This window comes from Mandrillus leucophaeus, unplaced genomic scaffold (assembly GCF_000951045.1).
Source record: "Mandrillus leucophaeus isolate KB7577 unplaced genomic scaffold, Mleu.le_1.0 Scaffold261, whole genome shotgun sequence".
Taxonomy (NCBI): domain Eukaryota; kingdom Metazoa; phylum Chordata; class Mammalia; order Primates; family Cercopithecidae; genus Mandrillus; species Mandrillus leucophaeus.
Window position 1 is genome coordinate 4,326,139 of NW_012102710.1, and position 12,605 is coordinate 4,338,743.

The window sequence follows — 12,605 nt, forward strand, 5'->3', positions numbered from 1 at the left end:
GCTGTTTCTCGAATGGTGGATAACTCTGATGCAAATGGCATGGTCTTGCCTTGGAACCCTAGAGGTATCCATTATAATTCTTTTATTGTGGTTTGTTGTAAATGTTACACAACATCTTTTCTGACTACAGATACGTTTAGTCCTACCGTGTCTGCTGGGTCCTATGGCTCAAGTGACAGAGCTGCTTGTGCTGCAGTCTGGACCTGCTGCAAGAGCCTTTTCCTGCTCTGGGGCCCACTCAGAACTGGCAGACCTCCATGTCATGGGGGAAATGGGTGTGGCAGCATTGCCAAGTGTCAGAATGATGCCTCAAGAACCCAAAGAATCTTACAGGCACTGTGCTTCTTTCCTGATGCTGGGAGGGATAAGATGCAACAATTTGTTCTTTATTTCATAGCGGATGTTCCAGTGTTCCCAGCCCAGTATATCCCTAAAGTATTTACTGACATGGCAGGACCCCGAATCTTTGAGTTTATTGCCTACCATATGGAGTACATAAATCTCAGCAAGGCCTCCAACACACTTGTCATTTGTCACTCATCCAGCTCACTTAACATGATGTCACTGATACAGTGGAGCAATATCTTATTTTTCAGAATGTTAGTCTCTCCAGGAGCTTTCAGACTATATTATAGTACACATGGAGGAATTAACTTTGGGGGGTAAGGGCATATCTGTGTATTCTTTTCTATCACATGAACGTGTGATATAGTTCTGAGTCTCCTTCTTGTAAGAAATGGAAAAAAAAAAACACTCGTTTGCTTGGTCATCTGAGGCTAATCTGCTTTAGTGATTCTGGAGAAATTATCTTACAGAGGTGGTTAAATGTAATGCATCTTGTTGAGTATATTAATAAAGAAAAATAAAGAAGATAAAAGCTTGAAGAGTATTAATAATTGCCAAGTTGAAACAAAATGTAAAAGTAGGGAGCCTCTTTGGTGGCATATTAATATATACCCATTTCATGCAGCCAAAAGGAAGATACAGCTGAGCATCAGGCCAAGGAATTAACTATAAGGATAAAAGGACTCCTGCCAAGATTACATTCTCAACCTCAGAAAGTCTGATAGCTAAAGATCAGGAACAGAGGGATATCCAGAGTGGGGATGTCTGAGACAACGCATTTAAGAACCTTAAAATCCAATATTCTCCTGAACCCTCGGGGCTTGCAGAAGTGATCCACTTCTTCCTATTTATGGCTGACACTCTCCACTTGCTTAAAGACAATGCAGAGGTCTTTGCCTTAGAAAGCAGCGTACACCTCTCTGAGGATTTATCCCTAACTCCTCACCTTGCCATCAGACTAATAATGCATAGATATCATGACTTGAGAAATGATGAACCTGCTAAGTAAATAAAGGGATTCATTGACTTTTACCGTTAAAGAAACATAGATATAGGCACTGATTTTCACACTCAGAATTATTACAACATAATTTTATATGGTGAAAGAGATATAAATCTTGGTTTTTATATTAAATTCTAAATTGCTGAGCTAATAGTTTATCTACTTCAGTTTATAGGAAAAAGACACATACCACTCTTGGAAGTATCAACAGAATAATTTGAAGTTTTATGCGCTCTTTTTTAAGTTTCTTGTTATGAACTGTTATGGAATACACCCAGATTTTTATTTATGGCATTTCTATGCCATAAATAATTAGGTGTTGAATTTCTAAGGGAATTCAAGACAATGATGTTAAACTTTCAACAGACAATTGCAATTCTGGAATCCAATCATGTATTATTTTTCTCTCTAAATATAAAAAGGTTACAGTAAATCCTAAAACAATATAAGACAGGTGGGAAGGGAAATTCAGTCAGTATTCATAAAGAATCACATTTATTGTATCTTAAATTATTTTTCATTTTACTGTGATTGTTTTTCCTACAGCTGGGTGGCTCATATGTCCTTCATGTTTCTCAATAAATTCTGTCACTGAGCATAGCACGTTTAATATGAAAGAGCTTCTATTGATTTTTGTCGTTAGGGCCAGATTAGTGACTTGAAGTTCAAGGTACCTTTTTTTTTTTTTTTTTTTTGACAGAGTCTGTCTCTGTTGCCCAGGCTAGAGTGCAGTGGTGCTATCTCGGCTTACTGCAACCTCTACCTTCTGGGTTCAAGAATTCTCCTGCTTCAGCCTCCTGAGTAGTTTGGACTACACCACCACGCCTGGCTAATTTTTGTATTTTTAGTAGAGATGGGGTTTCCTCTCGTTGGCCAAACTGGTCTCGAACTCCTGATCTCAAGTGAGTCACTTGTCTTGGCCTCCCAAAATATTAGGATTACAGGCGTGAGCCACCACGCCCGGCTTCAAGGTACATTAAAAGTCATTCAATGGGCTGGGTACAGTGGCTCACACCTGTAATCTCAGCGCTTTGGGAGGCTGAGGCGAGCAGATCACGAGGTCAGGAGCTCGAGACCATCCTGGTTAACACAGTGAAAAGCTGTCTTTACTAAAAGTACAGAAAATTAGCTGGGTGTGGTGAGTGGGCGCCTGTAGTTCCAGCTACTGCAGAGGCTGAGGCAGGAGCATGGTGTGAACGCGGGAGGCAGAGCTTGCAGAGAGCCGAGATTGCACCACTGCACTCCAGCCTGGGCAACAGAGTGAGACTACATCTCAAAAAAAAAAAAGTCATTCAATGTACATTGTGGAGTGCAAGCTCCGAGACCTTCATTTATTATGCAAGATGTACTGAGGTCCTGCTCTATGCCAAGCAACCTGCTGGCCACTCCATAAGCTGGGTTCATTAAAGCAAGATCTCTGCTGTCGAGGGACTCAGCTCTATAGGTAAAATGTACTTTAATGCCTTGAAATGGATGCATGCAACAACAAACATACTTGATGGAGAAGATCCTCTATGAAGACTGACTCTTGGAGTAATGGTAATTTTTAGCTTCCCAAGTAAAATCAGTGGTCTGGTATTAGATTTCATCTAATCAGATTTCATCACAATTCATTATGACACTCATTGCAAACAATTCCAGAAAATACTATTATATCTCAATGTAATTTATGTTACTCAGTGTATTAGTCTGTTCTCACACTGTTAAAAAGACATACCCCAAACAGGGTAATTTATAAAGGAAGGAGGTTTAATTGACTCCCAGTTCAGCATGGCTGGGAAGACCTACTGAGCCCTACTATTTTTGTTCTTATTGCCATGGATGTTTCCAGGATACAGCGCAGAGATGCAAAGCCCTGGAGGAGACTCGTGGCCTCTGTAAACTGAGGAGACAGAGTTGAGAATCTGGGGAGTCTAAGATAGCCAGTTTATATTACGGAATACAGAGAGGAGAAAGTTGCACACAGAGAAAGAGAGAACTTTGGACGATGGAACACAGTTCTGTTTGAGTTTTCAGCAGATGAGCACATGAATATGAGCAAATGACTTGAGGCTGAGGGGAAAAAAAGAGACCTGAAAAGAGTAGAGAGCCAGAAACAATGCCTGTTGCCACCAGTGAGACCAGAGAAACTTTGTGATTCCTGGGACAATGTGTCTTGTTTTAAAGAAGGGCCTCTCACTAAAGGGTCTTGCATCAATGATGGGTAATAATTAATCCTCGACTGAGAACTGTTCAGGTAATACCTAACAAATTTTAAAACAACTGAAAAGGATCAAACTGTTTCCAAGTTACTATACAGTGTACAAAAATAACACTAAAACACATTCATACAAGCAAAAATATTCAGTGCCATGCAAGGTACAATTTACAATGTTTGGCATCTATTAAAATATTACCAGAAATAAAAACCAGGAGAAAGTTATGAACCATTATTAGAAGGAAAATAAATTAAAAATTGATTTTGATGTGACTCCAGTGCAAATCAGAAATTAGCAGATCAGCACATAGAAATATTTATTTAAATGTATTCTATAGGTTTTAAAAGATAAGTGGAGACATAGTAGATATAAAAATACTCAGATTGAACTTCTAGAGATAAAACTTACAATGTGTAATTTAAAAATACATTGGGTAAAATGATTGGCAGAATAAACATTGCTGATAAAACTCTTAGTGAACTTGAACACAGACCAGTAGAAGTTACCTGGGATAGAAATGGAAGAAAAAAGAGAAAACAAAAACAAAAACAACATCAACTGAATACAAGTGAGCTGTGGACAAATAAAGCAACCTAAAATACATATAATCGCAGTCCCAAAGAAGAAAAAAATATATATATATATTTAAAATTGGTGAGCCATTCTAAAGTCGATAAAACTATTAAAGACTCAAGAAACGTAATGAACCCAGCCACGTGCACCCACCCAAACATACACACAAAACATTAAGAGCACTATTATATGTACACCATAATCGAATTGCCCAAAATCAATGATAAATAAAACTATTAAACCAATCATTGAAAATAGACAAGTCACAGACAGGAAAAAGGATAAAGGTGGTATTATATTCCTTATTCAAAACAATGCAAACTAGAAGACAGTGGTCCTCTATCTTTTTATTATTATTATTATTATTACTATTATTATTATGTTGGTTGTTGCACCTACTTTAATAACAACTTCAAAAAAGAAACATCTATCTGATTCTAAATGTCTTTATAAACACAAAGGCTGAAGTCCTTGGTGGGTTTCTGAGGCAGCTCTGAGCATCCCGCAGGCGGCAGGACGCTCTGGGACCACACCACGTCATTTTGCTTAAAGCTACAACAGTTCTGAGGGGAAAGAAAGAACTGGCGAGCCAGCACGTCAAGCGTATGGACAAAGCTTCCAGTCAATAAGCAGGCGGTTTGCACGGTTGCAGGGAAGTGCGTTGATCCCAGTGCGGAAATCCTCCAGGGTGTAGGGAAGCTCCGGCCTGTATAACGCCAGGCCTTGACAGAGCCCCACATCTACGTGGGAGCTGTAGGAAGCAAGGCAGGCATCAGCTGCTTCGTGAGGATCTGACATGATTCCTTTATAAAAGTGCATTCTCCAAAAAGCAGACTCCCCAATTGCCTTTGAAAGATGAATACAATACAAACTTAGAATACATATAGTTGTCAACATTGTGTGAAAAAAACTGTCAAGGTGACTTTCTCAAATTGATAAATTTTCCTAAAATGATTTTCTGTAAACCTTCTTGGGTTTGGAAAGATACTTCAAGTATTAACTGGATGAATTTTAGAAGAAGTGTGACTTTAGGTCAAACATACCTTTACAAAAGAAGAGCGATTCACGTGGGAGCTGAAGGCGCAGTCTGATCTTAGTCAACTAGTCTCCTGGCTGCATTTGAATGAGCTTTAAAATAATTGATTAGGCCGGGCGTGGTGTCTCACGCCTGTAATCCCAGCACTTTGGGAGGCCAAGACGGGCGGATCGCAAGGTCAGGAGTTCGAGATCAGCCTGGCCAACATAGTGAGACCCTGTCTCTACCAAAAATACAAAAAATTAGCTGGGCGTGGTGGCGGGCGCCTGTAATCCCAGCTACTTGGGAGGCTGGGGCAGGAGAATTGCTTGAACCCGGGAGATGGAGGCTGCAGTGAACCAAGATCGCGCCACTGCACTCCAGCCTGGGCGACAGTGCGAGACTGGTCTCAAAAAAAAAAAAAAATGATTAAATGTTGAAATACAAAATTTGACACCAAGTGTAAATATATTTGCCACCACAGGCATTCGAGATACTGGGTACTTCCCTGTATTCAGCAACCAACACAAGCAAATGGTGTGACGGTCTTGGAGGTCTCCTCCTCATGGAGACGTATGTGGGACTGATGGCTTTCACTGACAAGAGGCTAAACGGGGCTATTCCACCACCAGGGACAAAATAGGCTTTTAGCCTCTAAGAAGGACAAGGGATGTGGGGGCCGGGGGCCTGTCAGCCTTCATGCAGCCCTGCTGCTATCTGGAAGGATGGGGGTCTTTTACCTTTGGGATCTCAGCACAATTAGAATAGTAAAGTAAGCTCTCTATATAATTGAATATTAGGCTCTGCTAACACAAGCTAGAGACAAAAGCAAACATAATCTAGATGCCATTGTGCTGCTGTAATTCATTTTCTGTAACTTCAGTTCTGGGGTTTTTCCTCGAGTGGATCTACTTGGCTTCTCATGGTTCTTGTCACCCCAGCCACTCCAGACTGCTAAGACACTGCAGCACACCCCCAGACCTATGTCTTTTAAATCGTGGTAAAAGAAAAGTTCGACCCAGAATTCTATACCCAGAGAAGATATCTTTACAAAATAAAGGTTAAAAGGCATTGTAGACAAACAATGGCTGAAGAAAGTTCACCACCAGGAGACCCACACTATATGAAATATTAAAGGAAGCTCTTAATGAGGGAGAAGAAATGATACTAGATGGGAGCATGGATGCACATAAAGAAATAGAGAGCAAAGACAACATACCTGCACAGTTAAATGTATTGGATAGTTTTATTTTTATTTAAGTCACTTCCATGGTAATTGAGTGTTTACAAATACTAATCGGTAGTTTAGAGTTTCTACCACATGTAAAAATATACTGTATGACAGCAATGACACTAATATTGAGAAGAATAAGTATCAAATAGAATAGCATAGTATTAATGCTATGGTTATTTTATGTAAAGTAGAATATCTCTTGAATGTAGACAACAATAAGGTAAAGATGTAAAACTTAATAAATCAGTAAAATGACAAAACAAAATGTTACAGTCTATGCAAGCCAACATAGCTACAATGTAAGAATAAAGGATTTTGGAATAATTAAAAAGAAGGAAGGACAAAGTGAACAGACAGAAAATAGGATAAACTTAAATACTATAGTATACTATCCAAAGACTACAAGTTACTGTATTTAAAGCTAACATGATTAATTATCACGTTAAAAGTACATAGTGTTTATAACACAATTAATAAGCAGGTTTTCAGGTTGGATAAAAAAGGACAGCCCAACAAAATGATGCCTACAAATAAACACACTTTAAAAATAAAGGAAAAGATAAGTAAAAATAAATAAGAATAAAAGGATGAAAAATAATATGTCTGGCTAACACTGAACAAGAAACACTAAAGAAGCTAAGTTAATATGGGAAAGAGAATTTCAAAGCAAAGAATAATGCCAGGTTAAACAAGGACATTTCATAATATTGAGGTCAATTCAAGAAGAGAATATATTCCTAAATATTTATACCCCTAATAACAAAGCTCTAATATATATAATACTAACTAATGAAATTAAAGGAGAAATAATTAACTCTATACTCAAAGTGGGAGATTTCACACCTGTCTCTCAATAATTGATGAAATAAATATAAAATTAATAATTATATCAAAGATATGAAGAGCATGATCCACAAACTTGACTTGTAGAAAACACCGTAAATTAGAAAAAATTATACCCTGCTCATTGGTAGAAAGATTCTATATATATATTTTGAGACAGAGTCTCGCTCTGTCGCCCAGGCTGGAGAGCAGTGGCGTGATCTCGGCTCACTGCAAGCTCCGCCTCCCGGGTTCATGCCATTCTCCTGCCTCAGCCTCCCAAGTAGCTGGGACTACAGGTGCCTGCCACCATGCCCAGCTAATTTTTTTTTTGTATTTTTAGTAGAGACGGGGTTTCACTGTGTTAGCCAGGATGGTCTCGATCTCGTGACCTTGTGATCCGCCTCCCTCAGCCTCCCAAAGTGCTGAGATTACAGATATGACCCACCATGCCTGGCCAGAAAGATTCAATATTTTTAAACTATGAGATCTCCCCTAATTGATCTGTAGTTTCAACACAATCATAATCAAAACCCCAACAGACTTTTTGTACAAATTGGTAAGATAATGCTAAAATATATATGGAAATGCAAAAGTCCCAAAATAATCAAAACAACTGGGGAAAAAAATGGCAAAGTTGTAAGTCTTTACTCTATTTCAAATGTTACTATAAAGTTATAGCAATGGAGACAATGTGATATCATCAACATGGTATTGTTTAGTAGAACAGATCAGAGAATCTATAAATAGAATTAAATATACATGAACTACAGGTTTTTTACAAAGGTGCAAAAGTAATTCAGTGGACGAAGTGTAGTTTTTCAACAAATAATCCTGGAATAGTTGTATACTCATATGTAAAAATGAACTTTAGTATGTATTTATAGGCCATACACAAAAATTAAATAGAGTGTATCATATACCTACATGAAAACCTTCAGATACAAATCTTTTAGAAAAAAAATCATTGTAATTTTGGTTTAGGCAAACACTGCTTAACTTAAACATTGAAAGCATTATTCATACACAATCAAATTGAAAAATTAGACATCATCAAAATAAAAAACTGCTGTTTAAAACACAATGTTAAAAGAATAAAAAGGCAAGTCACAGACTAAGAGAAAATATTTGTTAACCATGTCTGTTAAAGTTTTTGTATCAGAATAGATGAAGAATTATCAAAACTCAATAAAAAATCCACTAAGTAGACGACTAAAAATGGAGAATAGATTTTAGCATACTATTCTTCACCAGAAAGATACATGGTCAACAAATCTACACATGAAAATATGCAAGTATGATCAGTCCTTAGGAAATGCAAATGAAATATGTAATGAAATACCACTACAAATGTATTAGAATGACAAAAATTAAGACGACTAAGCATTTGTATGTAAATGCTCATAGCAAGCTTATGATAGCCCTTAACTGGAAACAACCCAAATGTTAATAAATGAGTGGGCAAACAGTATTCCTCAGAATTAAAATGATTAGAAATTATTCAGTAATACAAAGGTGTGATTTACTGATCCACACTACAACATGGATGAATCTCAAAATAATTTGAAATAATGGAAGCCACACAAAGAAAAATATCACACCCTATGGTTCAAGTTATATAATTCCAAGAAAATATGAAACAATCTACAGTGACAGAAGGCAGAGCACTGGCTCCCTGGGCAAGTGTGGAGGTGTAGTCAAAGGGATTAGTGAGAGGGATTGCATAGTGTATAATGAAACTTTGGCGGGTGATTAATATCTTTATTACCTTGATTGTGTTCAAGGTTTCTGGGATGTTTAAATATGCCAAAACATATCAAATTATACATTTCAGATATGTACAATTTTTTGTATATTATTTTACTGGAATAACCATGTTAAAAATAAAAGGAAAAAGTAGTAAAGAACCAGTATAAGTTTTAGAATGGGTGAATAGAGAGGTTTCTGAAGGGTTCCTCTGGGCTCTTTCTTTTATTTAATTATGTAATAACAATGTACAATAAAAAACTTTACAACAAAATATGAATTATTGTATTAAAAATGTGAAACCTGGCTATATATAAAAAATGAAATTGAAAATTAACAAAACAAATGAAACTTAAAATACACCAAAATAAATTACAGATAGAGTACAGGTAATATGTTATAATAAAATATAGGAAATGAATAAAGATTCCATGAGGTAACAATCGCTTTCTAAGATTAAAAGCAAACAATGGAAAATAATCAAGATTTTAAGAGAGAATAATTAAAAATATTTGCATGTCATAATCATCATAATCAAAACTATAAGCCAAATAATGTTGAAATACTAGGAACAATTATTCACAAAACTAATATATTTTATATAGAAATAGCAATACAGGTAGGTTTATAAGAAATACAATAACATAAATTTAAAAATGAGTAAATTAAATCAGTGGTTTTGTTTCAGAAAAGTAACAAAATTAAATGGTTAATTAACTCAAAATGTTCAGCCTTAGCACTAATAAAGGAAATAAAAATTGGGAATTTTATTCTTTAAAAAATAGTATTCAACAATCAATTGATCAAATGTTAACAATAGTGATACTCAATGATAAAAATATGAGAGATGGCAACTCATACAATTAGCAATGGAAATGCAAACTGATGCATCCTGTCTGAAAAACAATTTGTCGGCCGGGCCCGGTGGCTAACGTCTGTAATCCCAGCACTTTGGGAGGCCGAGGCGGGTGGATCACGAGGTCAGGAGTTCGAGACCATCCTGGCTAACATGGTGAAACCCCATCTCTACTAAAATTACAAAAAAAAAATTAGCCGGGCGTGGTGGCGTGCGCCTGTAGTCCCAGCTACTTGGGAAGCTGAGGCACGAGAATGGCGTGAACCCGGGAGGCGGAGCAGAGCTTGCGGTGAGCTGAGATTGTGCCACTGCACTCCAGCCTGGGCGACAGAGCAAGACTGTCTCAAAAAAAAAAAAAAAGAAAAAGAAAAACAATTTGTCAATCTGTATAAAAAGTCCCAAGATTTTTCAAATCAATGCCAAAGTGCTCATCTCAAATTTAGATACATATTAATGCAAGTATCTTCTTATTTTTTATAATAGCAATTTTTTTTTGTTTTTTTTTTTTTGGAGATGGAGTTTTTCTCGTTGCCTAGGCTGTAGTGCAATGATGCAATTTCGGCTCACTGCAACCTCTGCCTGCTGAGTTCAGGCAATTTCTCCTGCCTTAACCTCCCAAGTAGCTGGGATGACAGGAGCCTGACACCACGCCTGGCTAATTTTTTGAATTTTTAATAGAGATGGGGTTTCACCATGTTGGCCAGGCTGGTCTCAAATTCTGACTTCAGGTGGTCCACTGGCCTTGGCCTCCCAAAGTGCTGGAATTATAGATATGAGCCACTGCACCCACCTGCAAAATTTTTAAAACAATATGAATGTCCAAATATAGGTATAATATATGGCAAATATCTTAATATTTTTGAAGAATATGAAATAATATGAGAAATGCCTATGGTTATGTTCCATAGAATAAAATGAATAAATGTACATGTATTAATTGCTTGTAGTATGAAATGTATATATTTAAGAAATAAAGAATAACATGGTGGAATAAAAGTGTTAATTAGGCATACTGATTTGCATATTATCTATTATATAGATAAATGTATTAATGTATAACAAAGGGGACTGGAAGAATGAATAACAAACTTACATAATTCCCTAAAATGAAGGAAAGGTATTGATCATTGGGAAGAATGGGAGAGGTTATTTACAAGATGGACTTTGATATTTTACAATGTGTAAGTCTGTAAAGTTTAGCTTTTTAACAATATGAATGCATTTGAACATTACCTCCGTAATACGCAAACACTTCTGTATATGCTGGACTGCCACATTAGTTTGTGCAACCTTGACCTGTTTCTTAGCTCCAAATTTATTTATAGTTCATGAAGAGATACGAGTAATCACTGTACAATATATACGTTCAATACTTTACAGAGAAATTGTCATTATGCACACACACACTGTGTAGACACACATACACTTGCAGAATAGTCTAGGAACAAACCCATTAGAATAAATTTATTTTGCAAGTAACCTAACATGGTACATTTTGCATATTGTTTACTATATCAGTATGTTTCCCTTTATTTACACTGTCTGGGAACTCCCTGGGCTTTTCATGTCAAAATAAATAAATAAATAAAAGACTACCGAGCACTTCACTGTTAATGGAAAGGGGTAAAATGACAAGGAGCCTCAATAATTTTGCACTTTAGTTGGACTCAAAGATAATGAAGGAATGGTTAAAAGCAAGTTCTCTTTGGACAGTATCGAGAATATCTTGTTTGAGTTTTTGTTGTTAAGGAGACATAGTATTACTGATAAAAATCAAAACAAAGCCATTGAGCACTAATTGGTACGAAATATTTGGCATGGGAATTTTACCTAGTTTAAAATTTCAATGGAGATTTTGGAAAATCTTTTTATTACTACTATTAGTAAGCCTCCAATCATTCCATTAACATTTATTGAGGGTTGGCACTTGAGCTGTTGCAATTACACCTGCTCTTAGAAAATTTTATTTTTCAAAACATTTATGACTCTGCATTGTATAAATAAGCTTCAAGTACTTAAAGAAAGAACACATAAAACCAGATATTCTGTAAGTAAAGGGTTATTATTGCCATGTAATAATGCATAACATGTTTCATATTAACATCGGTGATTTTCTTCCTTAACATTTATTTACTCTGTGCCCTTGAGGTTTTATCCTCTCAAAAAAATTCAGTGCTGGAGAATCACATTACCATTCACTTGTCAGTCTTGAGCCTGGGGCCTCTGAAAGTAGGCAGATCTTGTTGGAGGCTGGGAGCCCAGTGGGACCTGGTAGGAGGAAAGTGAGAGTCACTAACTTTGAAGTGCCCTAAGGCTCCTCAGGGATGACTCTGCTATGGGACACAAAGCTACCTAGCCACCAGGAAAAGGCCAAGGGACATATGGGGCCAGTCCCGGTGCTTAGTTTAACCTAGATTCTGTGCCTACTGAGTATACTAAGGGACTTGGTGGGGAGATCATGATTATCTTGGTAATAATCCACCCCCCTTAATGATATGCATGTGAGAAATAAACTCCGTCAAAGCCCAAAAGTACTATAGAGTTGCTAAGTGTGTGACTTTGGGCAGGATGCTCAGCCCTCCAAGAACCTGCCAAAGGAAGCTAATGATACCTGCCCTACCCCCTTCTCTGATGTGCAGCAGTGCTCTAACTCATTAATTAAGCAGATATGAATTACGACTTAGTATGTTCCTTGATTCCGTGAAAGGCAGGAGGTCACAACCATGAATAAAACATATCCCAACTCAACAGTGGCTCACAGTCCATCAGGGAGACAAATAGGTAAGTAACTCATAGTGCCAGAGAGAGCAAGC